At 37.2% G+C, this 19,865-nt stretch overlaps 1 protein-coding gene across 6 annotated transcripts in view; it reads right to left on the reverse strand.

Moving 5' to 3' along the window:
* The window catches only part of DTNA (dystrobrevin alpha), a 355,310-nt gene that overhangs the window by 288,715 nt on the left and 46,730 nt on the right, over positions 1–19,865 (reverse strand). Inside the window, exon 2 of one of the 6 annotated variants that reach the window (XM_074340145.1) lies at positions 19,301–19,465. The exons of the other annotated variants lie outside the window; for them this stretch is intronic. The gene's annotated coding sequence lies outside the window, so the exon portion shown is untranslated. The remainder of the gene's footprint in view (positions 1–19,300; positions 19,466–19,865) is intronic. 6 annotated transcript variants of the gene reach the window in all.

Below are 19,865 nucleotides of genomic sequence, written 5' to 3' on the forward strand. Positions count from 1 at the left end.
GTTCAAGTGCAAAGAGGTATCCAACCAAGAAGGGATGATAGGGAAAGCTTACAGGAAGAGGTCATTTAAAACCTCAGTCCAGAAAAATAAATAGGAGTTAGGCAAAGTTGGATTTGGGTGGGGAAGGAAGGCCTTCCAAATAAAGGGGAGCAGCTGTGTGAAGGGTTATATGTAGAAAAAAAGAAAGTATAGGATGAAATGAAAAGAATCTCTGTTGGTTTATTAGGGTGAGCATGGTCTAATATGTGATTATAATAATTATGGAAAGAGAATACTTTCAAGCACTGTATAATTTGTATTTTTCTGTACATACTTTGTGGTTCAGTGCATGTAATGACAAAGGAGATGCAACATCTATCCCAGGTTATTAGGGAAGAAATGGACGGCAAAGAAGAAAAAGGAAGTAGTTCAACTCTGAGAACAGTCATGTATACTAAAGACTTCTAGAAAGTGGCTCTCCTTACTTCTGATTTCAGGAGGGAGCAAGGAAAAGTGAGGATGAAACATTTATTTGCTGTTTAAATTTGACGTAGTCAACATTAGACTTAAAGGTCTTCAGTATATGAGCCTGGATGGATGAATGAAATTAATGAATACACCAAAGAGAAAACTGGCCACTTCTTTCCTTTTGCATCTCTGTCCTGGACACCAACTAATTCTCTTTGTAATATTAGACATGACATTTAGTTCTTGCCCGGTATTTTCAAAATGTGAATATAACACTGCATTATATATACATTAAGTGCAGTTTTCAAGTTTCCATTAATAAATAAAAGATTATATGCATTCAATTTCCATTTAGTACTTCTGGGATACTTTAATTTTCTAATTTTTTTTTTCACTTATCCCCAGAACTTGATTCAGTTGCTTACACTGGTTACACTGCAATATAGGAACACAACTGTGAGTTTCGAATTTTAAGTAACTTTGAAATAATTAGTTCGTTTCCTTTTAGAACTATTTCTAATTACTTTTTTATAATTTGTCCTAATTATCTTTACTGTCTCTTTGTTCTCTCTGCCTTCGTAGAGTCACCTAGGGAACTCAGGCTCTGTAGGTGTCATGTATGTCGTATTCTTACAAGTACTTCAAGCTAGCAAATGTTTTGAATTCAATCTTGCCATGCAGCTTGCTTCTATGGGTGACATTGTTGCTATGTTCCAATGGGTAGTACTCTTAGTAGCCAGCATTAAGGGTGGCCATGTGTAACAAGCACATGCAGTTTGTCATGGTCAAAGTTGTCGATGACCTCAATTCATGGTCTTATTCTGGCAACCACTGTGACCTCATCTCCTACAGCTGTGTCCTTCTTCCTTCAGCTCCAGTCACTATGTCTCCTGTTGTTCCTCAATAATGACACATACATTTCAGATTCAGAACATCTGTCCTTACTCTTCCCTCTGCTTCTTCTAGATAGCTGTATAGCTTGGTCCCCAATTTCATTTAGATCCCTGCTCAAGTGTCACCTTATCACACAGAGATCTGTCCTGACTACTCTATGTAAAATATGTCTCCTATTCTCTTTAGGCTCCAGGCACTTTCTCTTCCCTTACCCCGTTTGACTTTTTACACTCATCATATGACATATATTTCTTTCGTATTTATTTATCATTTTTCTCCCTCTATTAGAATGTATGCTCCATAAAAGCAGAGACTTTGTTTTATTCACTCTTTCCCACACCTAGAATAGTGTCTGATACATAGTAGTAAGCACTCAGTAAATATTAATTAAATGAATCAACGAATCAAAAATAATCAAACTAAAATTAGCAACTGTGCCTATGATGACATACTATACTGGTGCATAACTTAGGAACTTTTGGGTGTTTGTTAATAAAATGGTTGATTCTAACACTCTAGCATCCTCCAAACAAGGTGTTTATTAAATGCATCTTCAAAATATCAACGGCCATGTTGGAAACCTGTTCACATAGACTATAAAATAATTTAAAAATCTGATTTATATGGATCCCTGAAGAAAATTTAAACATAAGGAAAGTAAGAGAATGGTATTAGGTTGAATGGCTAAGGAGGAACATTATAAAGGAGGCAGCATTTAAACTGAAGGCTGAGATGTAGCCAAGAAAAAAGTAGTACCAATGGCAAACCGTTGAGAGAAAGACACCAACATGGGGTAAGATTCTAAGTGAGAAAAGTCTTTGAACATTCAAAGAAATAAAAGACTAACTTAATGGAATGCGAGCCAACTTCCACAAAGTAACTAACTATTGAAGAAATGGGCCAATTTCCCATTATTTGGGGTTTTGTATGTCACTGACATGTATTTGCATTGCATACTAAGAGCAACAGGAGGCCATTAAAAAGCTTTAAACTTGGAACGTGATATTTATATAATGTGATTTATGTTTATAAATGGTATTCTGGACTTCCAGGTCCAGACCAGATATACACTTTTCCTTATTACCCTGCTAAGTTCAGCTTAAAACTCTAGACACTATATACAAAACATAAGAAGACTCTGAAACCGAAGAGAAGAAGATACACTAGATAGGAATCTCAAGGCCTGAGGAAGAACACAACAGAGATGGCCGTGGGTTTTCTTTTTGCCTCCAACATCCCATATTGGGCCCTGGAAAAGCCAACAACCACAAACAAAAAGAGCTCCAATAAAAAGTAAAACAAGGAAGTATTTTGGCTGTTGTGTAAAGAATGCATTAGTCAGTTGAGTGGTAAGAACGGTGGAGAGGATACTACAATAATTCAGGTAAAAAATGGTGACTTCGAGCTGAGTGATGGCTGTGCAGAGGTGAATACTTGTGGGGTATACTTTGGAGGCGGAACCACTTGACCTGCTGTTGGCCTACACATGGGCAGGATGGAGGGGAAGGCAAGGGAGAGCTCTCAAATAAAAGTCTCAAACTCTATGAGTTTAAGTGAGAAATGATTCATTTCTGTGAAATAAGATGGGAGAGCTAAAACAAAACTTTTGTTTTGAGGATTGACAGGAGAGATCCATCAAGAGAGTATGAACAGAGTCCAGTATAGTCACAGTGATGATAAAAATAATGTAAGTCTGGGCTCAACAGATGGTCTCCTGTTTCACAGCAAAGGAAATAAAAGATCCATTGCAGTGTGGATTAAAAGAAATTTGAGTTAATGTGGAATTAAAAGCAGTACCCAAAGAGGGACTCCATTGAAAAATATAGAGTATAAACAAAGTTAGGAATGAAAGCTGAACTGAAGAGCCATAGAAACAAATGTGGTGACTAGGAAAAGTGAATAAAAACCATAATATAGTAGGAAAATGCAAATGTTTTCTTTTAAAGGGTTGCATATATTTTTGATTAGTAACGATACATTCAGCCTTCTACTGCATCTTGAAAGTAATGAAAGAATACTAAAGATACCTGAATGACTATGCAATGAACCTAAGGAGTTGAAATCATTTGATATCTTAATGAATTTTAGGTAAACACAACTGGAACAAAACAACTAGTTTTCTTATTCTTTTCACAAGGCAATTAATTAGGATTTTATATGAAAACATATACAGCTCTCAAGTGGCAATTCTTAGATTTAAAAGGCACCTAAGAATTTTACTAGATAATTTTGAAAAATGTGTTTAAAAATGTGTTCATCCACTTTCTCTCCACCCTGATGTGATATAAATAATAAATTGATACCTAGACTCTCTTCTGATAATCCAGCATCTTGTTATTTTCCTTGAGTAAGCAAGAAAAATCTAGTTCAGCATTGTGTTTACATCCCTAAGCCATAAAAAAAACAAAGCAACCAACCAACCCCACATGCCTTTTAATGGCCAGAGCAGCACTCTTTGCTCATTAGTCTCTAGGAAAATAGTATGTATATGGGAAATGCTGACTGCAGAATTTCTGAGACAGCTCCACCCTGAGCCTGCCTATTCATACAATTTTTGTAGTTTATGATAACATTGAAGACAGCAAGTTTGTTTTTCGGAATTTTAGACAGCCTATATCAACTAAGGTGGCACATTAGGATAACAGAAAAAGATAAAGTATACTATTGGAAATCTTCTGGAGTTGTTTCCCCATCTTCCTGGAGAACACTGTGAGATTTTAAAGCCAAGAGGATGATGTGAACCATTTCTTTAATAACATACTGAAGGTGCAAGAGACAACATTTAAAATTTGACAATATTTACTCCAAATCTTTTCTTTTTTTTGTAATTAAAGTTTATTGGATGACAATTGTTAGTAAAGTTACATAGGTTTCAGGTGTACAATTCTGTAATACATCATCTATATATCACATTGTGTGTTCACCACCCAGAGTCAGTTCTCCGTCCATCACCATATATTTGATTCCATTTACCCTTATCTACCACCCCTTTGCCCCCCCAACCCTTTGGTAACCACTAAATTATTGTCTGTGTCTATGAATTTTTGTTTCTTTATTTTTTGTCTTGTTCCTTTGAAGCTTTCAGTTTTATATCTCACATATCAGTAAAATCATATGGTTCTCGACTTTTTCTGTGTGACTTATTTCGCTTAGCATAATAATCTCAAGATCAGGTTCAAAGAAAATTTTATGAATTTGACCTCAAAGGCAAAGGAAATAAAAGCTAAAATAAATGAATAGGACTATATCAAACTAAAAAGCTTCTGCACAAACCATCGACAAAATAAAGAGGAATCCAATTGAATGGGAGATGGTATTTGTAAATGACGCCTCCAATAAGGGGCTAATATCCAAAATATATAAGGAACTCATACAATTCCACAACAAAAAAACAAACAATGCAATTTAAAAATGGGCAGAGGACTTGAATAGACATTTCTCCAAAGAGGAGATACAGATGGCCAATAGACACATGAAAAGATGCTCAATATCATTAATCATCAGAGAAATGCAAATAAAAACCACAATGATATATAACCTTACATGAGTTAGAATGGCTATTATCAACAAGACAAATAATAACAAGTGTTAGAGAGCCTGTGGAGAAAAAGGAACCCTCATACATTGTTAGTGGGAATGCAGACTGGTGCAACTGCTATGGAAGGCAGTGTGTAGGTTCCTCAAAATATTAAGATTAGAATTACCATATGACCCAGCAATCCCTCTCCTGGGTATCTACCCAAAAAAAATCTGAAAATATTTATCTGTAAAGACATATGTGCTCCAATGTTCATTGCAGATTTACAGTGGCCAAGACATGGAAACCAAAGTGTCCCTCGATAGATGATTGAATAATGAAGATGTGGTATAATATACACAATCCAAATCTTAATGGCCAGAGTTCATCAAGATAGATTCATTCATTCAATTTCAAATTTTGATTCATTTGCCAAATATACCAATCACCAGATCAGGTTCAGTTACCCTTTGGGAGACCCCTTTTAAGAACTAACTTCCAAAGTAATTATAGCCATTGTCATTAGTAATCAAAGCCAATGTTTCTATAGATAATAAAGAATCTTATCTAATCTGGCTGTAAAATAATGTTCAGAGAAGCAAACAGGAAAAAAAATCAGCAAAAGGTAAGACATATTACAATAATGAAAGCAAAAGGATAATGAATACATTAAATGATGAAAAGCTAATAGGCAAAGAAAAATATCTGGGAATGACAGAAATGAAAAGTTTATGAATATAGCGATTCACAAATTATTAAAAATTGACAAACACTTGTTGGATGCCAGCCTGCAGGTGTCTAATGCTAATGAATATTTAAGTGACTCAAACTAAGAAGTAAGATACATTGCAGCAGGTTTTAGGACAGAGGAGGGCGCTGGGTACTGGAGAGCCCAAAGGGTCATCTCACTCACTTAGGGGTCAGGAAATCTTTTGCAAAAAAAAGGTGACTGAGTTGGGTGCAAATTATAAGTAGGCTGTAACTATGCGGCAGAGCAACATACACAACATTGGTGATGTACCTGTAAGACTAGTGTAAAGGAATTAGGAAAGTGCATGGTTAGGATGGGGTCCAGATCCTAAAGGCCTTTGTAAACTGGACTAAAGCTTTTTAATGTTTTCCTGAAAACCATGGGGTATCGTTCTATGGTTGGATTTAGCGAAGATACTGATCTCAGATTTGTGTTCTAGAGAGATCCCTCTGGCTCAGGTGTGGACAGATCATAGAGGGGCACAAGGTCATATGGAGACTAGCGTTTGTCAGAGAGAAGTGACCAGGATCTGGGGACTATCCTGGGAGTGAAAGAAGAGAGAGGAATGGTCTGAAGAATCATCAGGAGGCAAGTCTACATGAAGTGGGAGGGAAGGGCTCTAGATAACATTTGTTCCTGACTTACAAGGGATTTGTTAGAACGCGATACCCCTTGCTAAGATGGGGATCGGGGAGGAAACATCATAGCGAGATAAGATTGCTGAAGAATCACCATAGCATTATCACAAACATTCTAGAAATTTGATAGGAAGAAAGGGTTCAAACATAAAAATTTAAGTGAGTCAGACACTTTCAAACTTGCTTCTGTTTCTCCTCCACGGCAAAATGGTTTTGATTAGCCAGGTGTTAGAAAGAACAAAGGGACAATTACAATACCATTAGGCAGTGCCCCCAGTAGTGACGTTAGAACGCCTCTGTTAAGGTCTGAAGGTGCTCAGGGGTCAGCGTAAGCCCTCAAAAAACTGGGAGGTAGAGCCAGATATTAGCAGTTTTGACTCCTGGCTTGTGACGCTTAGGAGACTAACCCAGGCCTAGTAGGGCTCTTGGTGTCAGGAAGGGGTGTGCACAGATATAATCAAATGATGAATATTACTTTAAACTCTTTGAAATCAAAGTACAAGGTTTGATTTCTTTTTTAATCACTTGATACTTTCCTTTAAATACTTTATCTTTAATTACTGAAAGAAATGCTTCAATTATAAAATGCTTGCATAATGTTAATTATCATTGTCTTCCTTATGTTAGATTGTTTCTACTGAAAAAAAAAAAAAGATTGAAAAGAGAAAGGGAATAATTCAGCCCCAGAGAGACAGAGCCTCTCTCTTTGGACTGCCTGGTGACCCTTTCCCCTCACAGCTCTAGTTCCTTGACTGGGAAGCTAGTCTAACCTGCATGAATAATGAAAGTGAATGAACCCAAGCAGACTGCAGGTAGACAGGGCACAGCTCTGTCTGTCCAAGCAGGGTAGGCAATCCACTTCTCAATTAAATGTCCAATTGATAAATTCATAGCATTGAAATGCACCTAAGGCAGTGTGCAACAGGAGGAGGTCATTTTTTAAAAGGGAAAAAATCCAAGTGTCCACCAAATTATAACCCAAGGATAGATTGATGCCTCAAGCCTCAAGGAAACAGGAGGTACAAAGCTGCCCCAATTTCCAAAAACATGAACTCTTTAATCATTAAAATTTAGCTACATTTATATGATACTCTTTTAATCTTTCATTAAATCTTGTTTAGTTTCATCTCTTTTAGATTTATATCAAAACCATCCAGGAAGGTTTCTGGCTGGGTTAACAGTTTGGTTACTGTGATTACAATTTGTCTGATGTATGTCAGCACATAATGTACCTGGGACATACTCAAATTCATATTCTTAAAGTCTTCTTTTAAACAATCTATTCTAACTTTTGTCATCTGAGCTCAGACTTATGTCTTTTTAGAAATGATTTGCAAATGCTGAGTATGTCTTCCTATATCTATAAGTAAAGAACACAGTTTATATAAGCAGAAATATTTTGTTTTCTGATGAAGAAAAAGTGAAAACAACTCATTCAAGGGAAACATCAAGCTATATTTCTAAGAACCCAGTGTAGTTTAAGAAACAATGGATGTCTTTCATAAACATGTCTGCATCAAGGCAGCCTGTAATTTTCCTTCAGTCATGCCTTATGCGTATAGGTCAGCACACAGAGTACTTCTCGCCTTGTAAGACTTCTCTCAGGATGTCTCGCAGTGACAAATACAATAGAGTAATTCCTTGGCTGGTTGCAGCTCAGAGCAAAATCCATAACAAGATCAATTTTTGCTGCTTATAACTCTCTTCTTCATGGAGGTAGAGGGAAAGTAAAGGCAAGAAGATGACAGGTTTCCTGAGAAAATTAAGAGTAGAATTACCATATGACCCCAGCAATCCCTCTTCTGGATATCTATCCCTCAAATCTGAAAACATTTATCCGTAAAGATATATGCACCCCTATGTGCACTGCAACATTATTCAGGGTGGCCAAGAAATGGAAACACCAAAGTATCCTGTGATAAATCATTGCATAAAGAAGATGTGGTACATAGCTACTATGGAATATTACTCAGCCAAAAGAAAACTTGAAATACTGCCATTTGTGACAAAATGGAGGAGTCTTGAGATTAGCGTGCTAAGTGAAATAAGTCAGACAGAAAAAGTCGAGAACTATATGATTTTACTCATATGGTGGGATATAAAACTGAAAGCAACAAAAGAAGACAAACAAAAAAACAAAAACTCAGACACTGACAACAGTTCAGTGGTTACCAGAGGGTAAGAGGGGGGTGGTGATAAAAGAGGTTAAAGGGGGTCAAACATATGGTGATGAAAGAACTGACTCTAGGTGGTGAACACACAATGCAGTATATAGATGATGTATGATAGAATTGTGCACTTGAAACCTACATAATTTTACTAACCAATGTCACCCCAATAAATTTAATAAAAATTATATATTTAAAAAAAGATGACAGATTGACTGAGGCTTCCTGACATAGTTAGAAATTCAATAATTAAAAATTGTCATTAGAAGATAAAAATAGGTCCTCTATCCTTTTGTGTGTGTATTTTTACACCCTTTTGCTGGTGAGTTACAGGGCCTGATGATCAAATTTACAAAAGGCAAAAAACAATTTTATCAAATGGTTATCAATATTATTAGGAACTCCAATCTTTGTGAAAATTGTCTATATTTGTAGCAAATCATCAACATATGGTAATTAATGTTATAATTATTCCCTCTATATAATTTTAGATAAAAATTGATTTATAATTATATGAAATTGCTACAAAATAAGGTCAGGTAATTACTGGGTAGCTTTTACAGCCCCCATGGTTCTTCCCTAAATGATACACATTTTACCCACAAAAAAGTCATTGGACTTTCTTCAAAGGTTTAATGTTGACTTGATGTTTATAAGATAATGTTGGATGTATCAATATATCTTGGGTTTTGAGTTTCTTGGAGAATGGAATTTATGTGACTAATCTGTTGTTGGCTTATTTATTAGCATAGAGTTAGTCAAGCAAGAAGTCATGCATGATCCTAGGTCCCTGGTAATCTTTGAGACTCTTCACCTATTAAGGAGGCATGATTAACTCAAAGCTACAAAACAATCAAAGTTAACTAGTAATGTTAATTGAAATTTTAAGCTGACTAGGCATGATGCTTGTTTTGTAGGATGTGACATGGGGAAATAAGGGCTTGTTTACAATATCTGAGAATGTGAAAATGGTGGATATTCCCTGATTTACACAAATAGGGTCTTTTAAGACCTTGCTGATAATATCACAGACTGAGGCAGAATGCTAGACAGAATGTATCATGAATGGTTTAGAGTCCACATAGGTACAGTATTACACTAATTGGGCTCAGTTTACAGGACAAATCTCAATTTAAATTAAATATAGGATAAATATCTATGTAAATTAATTAGTATCACTGATCAGTGGTTGCAGAGTGAATCAAAGTCTTCACTTAGGATAAACTAAAATTCTTGCCTTTGGTTAGACAGAGGCCAGAAGGAGAGAGCATGAGAACAAAAGAAGAAATATATTCCTTTCACTATGGGCAGGGAGACCCATGCTTTTCTTATTGTGGGTAAGTAAAATCATTTTGTAAAGCATTTGAGCATTTCTTGTGTGCTTGTAACCAATTTGCAGGAAAGCTGTATTTAAAAAATTATTCCTGCAGAGCTTCCAAGTTGGTGAACACATGGAGACGCAGAGAGAATGGTGTTCCGAGAGCACGGCAGCTCCATGCTTTTTCCTCAGGCCTTGCCCTACACATCTCTTCCATCTGGCTGTTCCTGAATTTCATCTTTATATAATATACTGGTGACCCAATGTGATTTCATCTGGCTTTCCCAAAGAAGATTGCATAGAAAAAGAGTGGTGGTGGTAAGATGGTCCAAGATGGCGTATTAGGCAAATGCTATGTCTGCTGCCTGCTCAGATCACATCAAAATTCCAACTAAATTATAGATCAACCTCAAGAATCATCTGAAGACTGATCAAAACTGCTATAACTAAGGATATAAAGAAGAGGCCACATCAAGACTGGTCGGAGAAGCAGACACATGAAATGGGCTGACCCCAAACCCACAGGTAGTGGTTGAACACCTGGAGACAGTCCTCAGTGAAGAGGTGTCTCCTGAAGAGGATGGGGTCCCAGCCCCACATTGGGCTCCCCAGCTCAGGGGTCCAGTGCCGGGAAGAGGAGTCCCCACAACATCTGGCTGTGAAAAGTAGAAAGGACTCTGTCTGCCCATCCTGGTGAGATAGAAGGTGGCTGGAAACCCAGACATCCTTTTAAAGGGCCCACACATGGACTCACTTGCTTGTAAACACTTACCTGGGTTCTGGTGGATGGATGGCAACTCGAGAGTTACCAGAGACAACATATGGAGAAAGAATGAGTTGTGTGGCTTCAGGGCAAAGGCTGGAGTGAGAGCCATCACTATCCCTGTGTGGAACCTGTCTCATGTGTACCCTACAGGAGGGTGCCATCTTTTCTATGTTGAACCCTCCCCAAAGGACTAAACTTGAGACCACATTGGTCTCATAAAATCCACACCTGCACACCACCTTGGTGACACTCTGGGTCCTCATCCTGCCCAGCTAGTGCTGTACCACCTGGGGCACTCTCGGCTCCTGAGCGGCCAGCATGGCTACAAGCTGTGGAAGCCATTTTACAGCAACAGACAGCCCATGGTGGCTTGAGGAACTCTCGGTGGCAGACAGTCAGCCACAATTTGAGCAGTGGTTCTTCACTTCTATCCCAAAGGGACTCAAGATTAATTGGGACTTCCAGACTCAACACCCCTTGGCAAGCTAGGCCGCAGGGCTTCTCATGTCACTTCCATCTCCTCTACTGCCAATCAGATCTCCTATTCTGACTGGCTACCCTGATGTATACTTAACTATGTCCCTTTCCATTAGTCCTCAACAAGCTATACTGTCAATTTGGTATCCTGCCAGGACTTATCCTGCCTCTTCCTGTGACAGGATTCTGCACTCACTTTGTAGGGAGCAGCTGCTGGATAAGAATGACTATCCTTGAACTATCCCTGCCACCTGCCAGAATCACAGATTTCAACACCACTACCTTTTCCTCAGGCTGAGCCTGCAAGTCTGAATAACCCAGTCAGGGGTAACCAAGTGCTTCTGACACTATCCTAAAGGCATTGGACATTTATTGGCCAATCATTTTTACCCATTACAATTCTCCATGCTTCCTTTTCAATATTGAAGACCCAGAACTCTTTCTGCCTAGTAGATCCGAGTAATTACCATGGCCAATCACACCTTACAAGACGTTTCCTCATGAATTCATAGGCAGATACCTAAAACTTCCCTAAATAGGTTTTAAAGGTGCTATGAAAAATGGCCGTCAATTTTCCAAATATAACACTAATGTTAATATAATTATAAATGTACATATCCTGCAATTTAATATTCTGATATATCAACTAAGCTTTTGAAATCTCCATCAAGGTTTATGGAAAATTTCATTAAGAGTACATTCCTTGACTTTCTTCTCCAGTTTTGTTTTAAGATAAAAGACAGTTCCCAAATATAATTTGGTTTAGTTAGTTGAACATTGTAAGATCTCCTTTCAAGGGACAATGCCCTTTGAAACAGGACCTTCTTATTATTATTCAATAGTCTTTAGTATAGCAAGAGTTTCATATAAAAAACTATCATATTTAACCATAGACTCAGGACAGGAAATATATGCTAACATTGTAGTCTGCTATATTATATATTTTTAAATTAAGGTAAATTGGAGTGTAGCATGATTTACATGAAAAAATAAAACAAAACAGTCTTGCCCCACCTCTGTTATTCCTTATATCTATAAATGATGCCATCGATGATGGTTTCCATACGGTCAGTGGCTAGAAAACATTAATCTGCACAACCTCTCTAAGAAAGTACTGTCATTTCCTGTTTGCACAATTAATATTTTCCTGTACCCACAAAACTAACTGGTTTTTTATGTAAAGAATCTACCGCTTTTATACTTGTCACTCTTTGCAACCACCTCTTAGAGTTAACAGTTGGCCCTGAAATTTTGTACAGTAAAAGCCCCCTTCCTTCACATCCTTCCATTGTGATTGCTGTAGCTCAGGCTAATTTTTCTCATCTTTCTGATTTCCCAGGTATCTACTGGTTTTGTCATAAGATTGAAGAGCACTTTTAGTGACTCAAGTATTACTTTCCAAGTGTTTCTTTGTGTGTATACGTGTGTGGGCAGGCATGGTATTTGTGCAATGTTTTCATTTTGGGGGATATTCTGTTGTTCTCTATTGCCTATACTTTCCTAGTCCAGTGCACCAATATTACGACTGAATTAATAAACATTAATTCAAGGCTTGTTAAGCTCCGGACATTGTGCCAGGTGCTTTCATATACTCTGTTTTACTGTGGTGAGCAGGCAACTATAGCACTGGGCAGGAGGGAGGATTCTGGTTCTCCTTTTGATGATTTCGCCATGCCATTTAACTTCCATAAGAATTAATTACAGGAGCAGGTGTAATACTCTACAAAATAGATAAGTACTTGGGTCAGGACAGCTTTCCTAGACAAGAACAAATGTGAGGGGCTAACAATGCTCTAAGGACTTTGGGCAGCCTTTAGACTTCATGCCATTTTACACATATTTGGTCTACTGTTTGTTAAGTTCAACTTCCTCAGATTTATTATGTTATAATTTTGGGGGGCAATTATGTATTGTGTGTGTGATGGTTTATGGCTCTGTATTTCTTGTGCTATTCGTGGGCCATAGATGAGACTTTGCATTGTCAGGGAGACATATTTTTAAGAATTTAGAATTTGGACTTAGTCTGGGTTTGAATCTGGCTCCATCCTTTGGTAGCTAATGGCCTTGGGCATACTTGACCATTGTGAATTTCATTTTTATTATCTATAACATGAAGTTAATGATAACGTGGTGTCATAAGGTCTAAGGAGATAATGCATGAAAGCTACTTACAACATAAGCAGTCGATAAATGTGGTCAATGTAATCAATAATACATATTTTTATTTTTTTATGTCAGACATAAGTGATCAAAAGACCATTCTTGACTCTAGGAAACAGACCACAATCTTCCAATCAAACTGATACTTTATGAAACTTCATCAAGGAAGAGACAGTCATAAGAAGCAGGAAGAGTTTGCTAAGGAAAAAAAATCAATGTAAACTGTCTTCATTTCTTAATGTCACTAGATGGGAAAACACAGTGGATTAAATTAATCTGAATTTCCCAAAGCCTGACAGAGCCTCTGTAAGCTCCTCAGGGTATGGTTAGAACTTTCTTCATCCTTGTAGGTTTGTATTTATATAAAAGCTAAATGGAAACTATTTATAAATATTAATATAGTCAACAAAGGCACATTGGATTTAAAAATTTGTCTTTATCAAATAATTGAAATGGAATTTATAATCAGTAGTTTTATGTAATTGTGGCATATGTTATAGATTGAAAGATGGGTCTATTATAGTGTTTACCAGAATCCAATCAATCTATGTACAAATCACTTTAATAGCCCATAGCACCTAATACGATGTTTCGCATAGATAGGTAATTTTAGAAAAATTGAAACTAACATGAACAATATTGCAGACAGCAATATAAGAGTTTGGAGGATTTTCTCTAGAAGGCACTGATGAATGAATCTATGGCAATGAAGAGAACTGAACTACTATTTCTGGCAAGCTACATGCTTTCATCTCAACCCTGTCATCGTCAGTTCATCCATGGCTGGGAGTGGGCAGGGGTGGGGGGTGGGACACTGAAGACAACTACCCCAACTAACAGAAGGAACAAAGCTGGGAGAGATATAGAGCCACAGAAGGGAGATCTAAAGTATTTATAGGTTGGAAAGAGGGGTTAAATCTAACAAAGTGAAATTCTAATTAAATATGCCATATAGAACAATATGAAATTGTTCTAGAAAACAGAAATAGAAAAATTGTGGAAAATATATGAAGATATCAGTTGAATATAAGCTCAACAGTAAACCACAATGTGATGTGCGTGGGACAAAAAAAAGAAAAAAAAAAGAAGAAAAAAGAAAATTACATCTTACTTACAGAATTTAAAAGTGCTAATTCTATTGTCTTCAGTGCCGGTTAAACTATCCAGAGTACTGTATTGAGTCAGTATCAAACTGACAAATTGGAAGACATTTCATGGAAAGAATCCAGACTATTGAGTGGGCTTGAAAACATTATGGGAGTGGTAACCATAAAAACTAAAGATATTGAGTCTGGAGAGAAGCTGGGAGGAGGAACGATGCATGAAGTTGAAAAGCCATCATATGGAAAAGCAATGAGTTTATCTGTGTGGTTGAAATCCACACAGGAAAGATGTGTGGAAATTATAGGAAGCAATATAGCATATATGAAAAATATAGCATATAAGAGGTGGCAGATAAGAAAATGAGTTTCAAGGAGAAATAATGAATTCCCCATCACTAGAAACTGTCAAGGTAAAGCTATAAAGAAAACTCAAGTATCCACCTGATGGGGTTAAAATTGATGATCTTTTATGTATTTTATAGATCTGAGAATCTATAACTTGGTGAATTTTGCATCTTATTATGAATATCCTTTGTGCTAATAGATATGCTCATGTATCTTATGGGTACAACCTGTAAAAATGTAAACCTATTCATAAAAACACTAGTAAATATGCTAAAGAGAAAATATTAAACTTAAGGTAACACATTATGCATGATTTTTGTTTGTCATTTTCTTTTAATAGTATCACTACAGTGTTTTTACCAAATTATTATATTTTAAAAATATATATTTATATTGAATAGTCTGAAAAGCTAGCTATATCAGATCTTGTAGCAGTGCTTGAAGACACTACAGCAAATCAAATACCTATAGAGAGAGACATCTAGATATAGATGCTAATATCATTTCTGGAAATTTTGCTGAAGCTCTAAGTGGACATAATGAAGTAGACTGAATAATAGAGAACCAAATACACAATTTTTCATACTACTACATAATATTATCATGGCATATCATGTTTGTAAGGGCTCAGAAATCAGCTAATTTAGTTTCCTTAACTCTGGTCTGCAGCTTGTTGTAGGTCCATGCTGGGGTTTTCATTAGTACATTATATAAGAAAGAAAAAAATTAGGACAATATGATATGTTTCTCATAATGTGAAATGCAGTCATTTTTTAAAGTGTGAAAATACTAATTCTTTAATGAAATGTTGGTGAAAATAGGTGTCTTTTTTTTTTAATGGTTGGTAACCCTGTGTCTACTTTTCCATTTTTAATTTTTAAAATCGATAGAGGTATATAAAACCCCAAAGTCTGTTAACTCTCACTTAAGTGGCAATACCTCTCCACCCTTAATTCTTAATTTTTCACTTTTTATGGAGGAGAAGCAGACTTTTCAGTCTCTGGACGTTTGTTCAGCAACTCAAATAAATCAGTAATTTGAATCAAGTAATGATTCATATTATGAACACCTCAGATTCCACCTCTGCCTCAGTTGGCGGGTACGTTAAATGAAACACTTTGGTAATCTAGATTCGTCTTTGTCAGAAGTGAGTTGCTATACAGGCATTAATCAGTAGGCATAAAACCAAAGAAGCGTTCAGTTCAGAAAGAAGAAAAATAGTCCATGGAAGGGAATGTGTCACTACAGTACAGATTCCTGTCTATCCAGTTTCCATGAATTACATAAGATTCGATTCAGGGAGCTGAGAATCTTTAACAATATATCACTGAAGCAATTGAAATTGGACCACTGTCCTGTATTGTGCATTCTCAGTGGTATATTACAATGATAAAAATGAATTCGTAGAGTTTTAGATTTGGAAGATCAGAAGACACTTTGCAAATTATAAGGTAAAAGAACGAATAGAAATCAATGGTAGCAAGAAATGGAACAGCCTACTCCACGTTCCTGGTAAGTTCTCTTCCCCTCCACATCCTCTAGCCTAAGGAATACACTGTCCACAGCTAGACTGAAAGGAAGACCCACAGAATTCGGTGTGCTCCCATGAGACCAACACTCCTTTGACCCCTCCCCATTGCCACTGGCTTCTCCCAATTCCCCATGCCACAAACTTCCTACGATTTTCTTATTTCCAAGAAGGAGGTATTAATTAGAATTGCTTACCCTTCATCCCTAATTCAATGCCAGAACACGACACCTTCTAGCTCTTTGCTTCAGTTACCGCCGGAAATCCATGGATTCTATGTCATCTCTCTTCACAACAATTTTCTCCACTTTTTCCTGGACATCTACCATTCTGACCTTATCTCTTATTACTCAATGAGCCCTAGACACTTTCTTTGTGTTTATAATCAGCAAAATCTTCTATAGTCTCCACCTCTTTTATGAATGTTCTCATTGTGTTCTTGCACTAACTAAAATTATTATTTTGAGAACACATCTCTCCATTCTGGGCCCAGAGTTCAATAAATATCCAACTTACTATCTCTTCCAAACCCTTTTCCTTTCCTCCTTAAAAACAAACAAACAAACAAACAAACAAACAAACAAACCGAGCTCCTTTGGAGCTCATGCTCCAATTATCGCACCTAACACTGTACTGGTACCATGATTTACGACTTTGGTCATCTTCCTTCATTTGCTAAAGATTTTAGTCTTGGCTTATTCTCCTTCTATATTTACAACTACTTGTAGCTTTCAACACTGCCTGGAAAAAGAATCTTGCTTCTTTTCTCTGGTCAATTCTCACCTCCATATAGTAGGGTAGGTAGAAAAGTAGAAATGAGCAGAAGGAGGGAATTAGCCCCAGTTAGAAGGCCCCTTGCAGCTGCTCTAACTTGGGGCACAAATACCTCGCTTGCTCAGCAAGATACTGGGAACAAGATATGTCATTAGAAAAAGAAAAAATACTGGACAGGAAGAGAAACTACCCCTTACCAGAATATACATCCTGCTTCTCAGGACCATTTTTAATCAGCTTCTCAAACACATCATGGGAAATTAACAGGTTCATGCTTATACTCTGAGAAACAACCTTGAGAGCCTGAGGGGAGGACAGGACTCCTCAACAGAGAAAGTGAAAGATAACAACAGAGAGGAAGAGGGGGAGACAATTCTATCCAGCCTCACACAATGTAAGGAGAGGCTGCTTCCCTCTCTTGCGTCAGCCCGCTCCATGTTTTGGAGCTCCATTTCTCTTTTTTACTAATAAACTTCTTGCTGTTCTATGCTGCACAAACTATCCTTTGACTGAATTGTTTCCTTCAAAAAGACAAAGATCCAAGGTACAACATCACTCCTAGTAACACATGTATGAAGGCTATTTAATGCCATCTCCTTTCTCCTCAAATCTTCTACGCATTCTCCCCATTCCTCTCTCCCGGCTAGTGATTTGCTTTTTATTCCATTGCAATAGTACAAACAAGAACATTCTCATTCTCCCGCCCCTGAATCCACCAAACTAGCTGCATCTATAGCTAAATAATTTTATTTCTTTCCCATTTTAGTGGATAAATTGTCAGAATTGCTACCTCGAGCTGGAGCATCCACACACCCACAGGTTCCCTTCCCTTGTTGCCTCAAGGATTTTTTTTCTTGCAATTACTCCCTTTTTCATTAATTTCCTTTTCTCTACTGGTCATTCCTATCAGCTTACAAAGAAACACACTATAATATCTCTATCTTAAAAAAATAAAAAAAATCCTTAACCCTTACATCCCCCTCCAGCTACTGTTCCATTTCTATGTTCCACTTTATAGCCGAATCCCAGATTTGCTCTTTCCTTTTCCATTTTCCCTTTAACTCACTCTGACCATACTTCCATCCATATCACTCTATTGCAACAGCTCCTAAACTTCATGATCCCAAATCCAGTGGTTAAGTTTCAGTTTTCATCACAGCCAACCTTTCTGTAGCACTTGACACACTTCCTCTTTTTTGTAAACACACTCACTCAGTAGATTATCTCATCCACTGCTCCTCTAAATAGCATGCAAAGGTAAATATTGCTGAAATTTGTAACTCTAGCCACACATCCCCCAAGCAATCCAGGTTTATATATACAACTGCCCACACAGTATCACCTTTGGATGACTGATAGACTGTTCCAGTTTATGGTGTTCAAAATTAAACTCTTGATCCCACATTCCCCATCTAGAAGCTTTTCCCACAGTTCTTTTTCCTTTTTTTTTTTTTTTTTCAGTTAGCAGTAAACCTTTACTAAGTGTGATTTCTCTTGGTTAATACATGTTTATTTTAAAATTCTGACTATTTTTAGAGCAGTTTTAGGTTCACAGCAAAATTGAGGGGAAGGTACAGAGATTTCCCATGTATCCCCTGCCTCACACATGCACAGCCTCCCCCATTATCAAAATCCCCCACTAGAGTGACACGTTTATTAAAATTAACGATTCTACATCGACACATCATAATCACTCAAAGTCTCTAATTTACATATGGTTCACTCTTGGTGTTGTACATTCAATGGGTTTGGACAAATGTATTATGACATATTCCCTCACTATAATATTATACAGAGTATTTTTCACTACCTTAAAATTTTTCTGTGCTCTGCCTATTCATTCACTCCTCTCCCTCAACTTCTGGCAACTGCTGATCTTTTTACTATCTCCATGGTTTGGCCTTTTCCAGTATGTCATATCGTTGGAATCACACAATACGTAGTCTTTTAAGATTGGGTTCTTTGAATTAGTAATATGCATTTAAGTTTTCTCCATGCCACAGTTTTTTAATCTCAGGAAATCACCTAGTTACTCAGGGTTTAGGTTATATTTGATTTTTCCTTACATATCCTACGCCCTATCCACCAGCAAATCATGTTCTTATACTCAAAATTTACTTAGAATTTAACCACTTTTTACCACCTCTGTTACTCCAACTCTATACCAAGCCATTCTATCATCTTAAACAGTTGAACCTTCAATAGCTATTTAATTGGTCTCCTTACCTCTATTTTGCCCTCTTTATCCAACTCCCACTCCCATCCCTAACCTGAAATCAATTCTGACACAATAGCCTGAGTGAGCTTTTAAAGAGACAGATCAGATAATGTCAATCATCTGCTCCAAATTCTTCAGTGGCTTCCCATCACTTTAGAAAAATATCAGTGTCTTACCATGGCTGTGAGGTCCCTACCTGAACTTGCTCTTGGTTCTTGCTCCTCCTTCAGTTCCTTTTACTCTTTTCTTCTCTTTTACTCTGCTCTGTTAACACAGGCCGTCTGTAGTTTCTTGAAAAATTTAGTCATTTTCTTGACTCAAGAACTCTAGCAAATATAGATCCCCGGCGAATACAGGTGACCTATAAACAACATGTGGGGTTTAGGGGCACAGACCCCAGCGCCATCGAGAATCTTCATATAACTTTTGACTCACCAAAAACTTAACAACAGTTGGCCCTTTTGCATCCGCAATTCAAGCAAGCATGGATCAAAAACAGCATTTTCACATTCCCAATTGGCAGGTTCCCAACCTTTGATCTAAAGTACTGATCTGAGTTTGGGAATCTGCCGTTGGGAATGCAAAATGCTGTTTCTGATTCACTCTCGATTGAATTCACGGAATACAAAGGACCAACTCTACTGGAAAAAAAAAAAATCAACTCTATTAAAAAGGTGGGCCCCGAGCAGTTCAAATTTGTGTTGTTCAGGGCCCACCGTACTCGTTCAGATGATTTGTTCTTACTTTTTATTCAGGCTCCT

Source organism: Rhinolophus sinicus, linkage group LG09 (assembly GCF_036562045.2).
Source record: "Rhinolophus sinicus isolate RSC01 linkage group LG09, ASM3656204v1, whole genome shotgun sequence".
Lineage (NCBI taxonomy): Eukaryota > Metazoa > Chordata > Mammalia > Chiroptera > Rhinolophidae > Rhinolophus > Rhinolophus sinicus.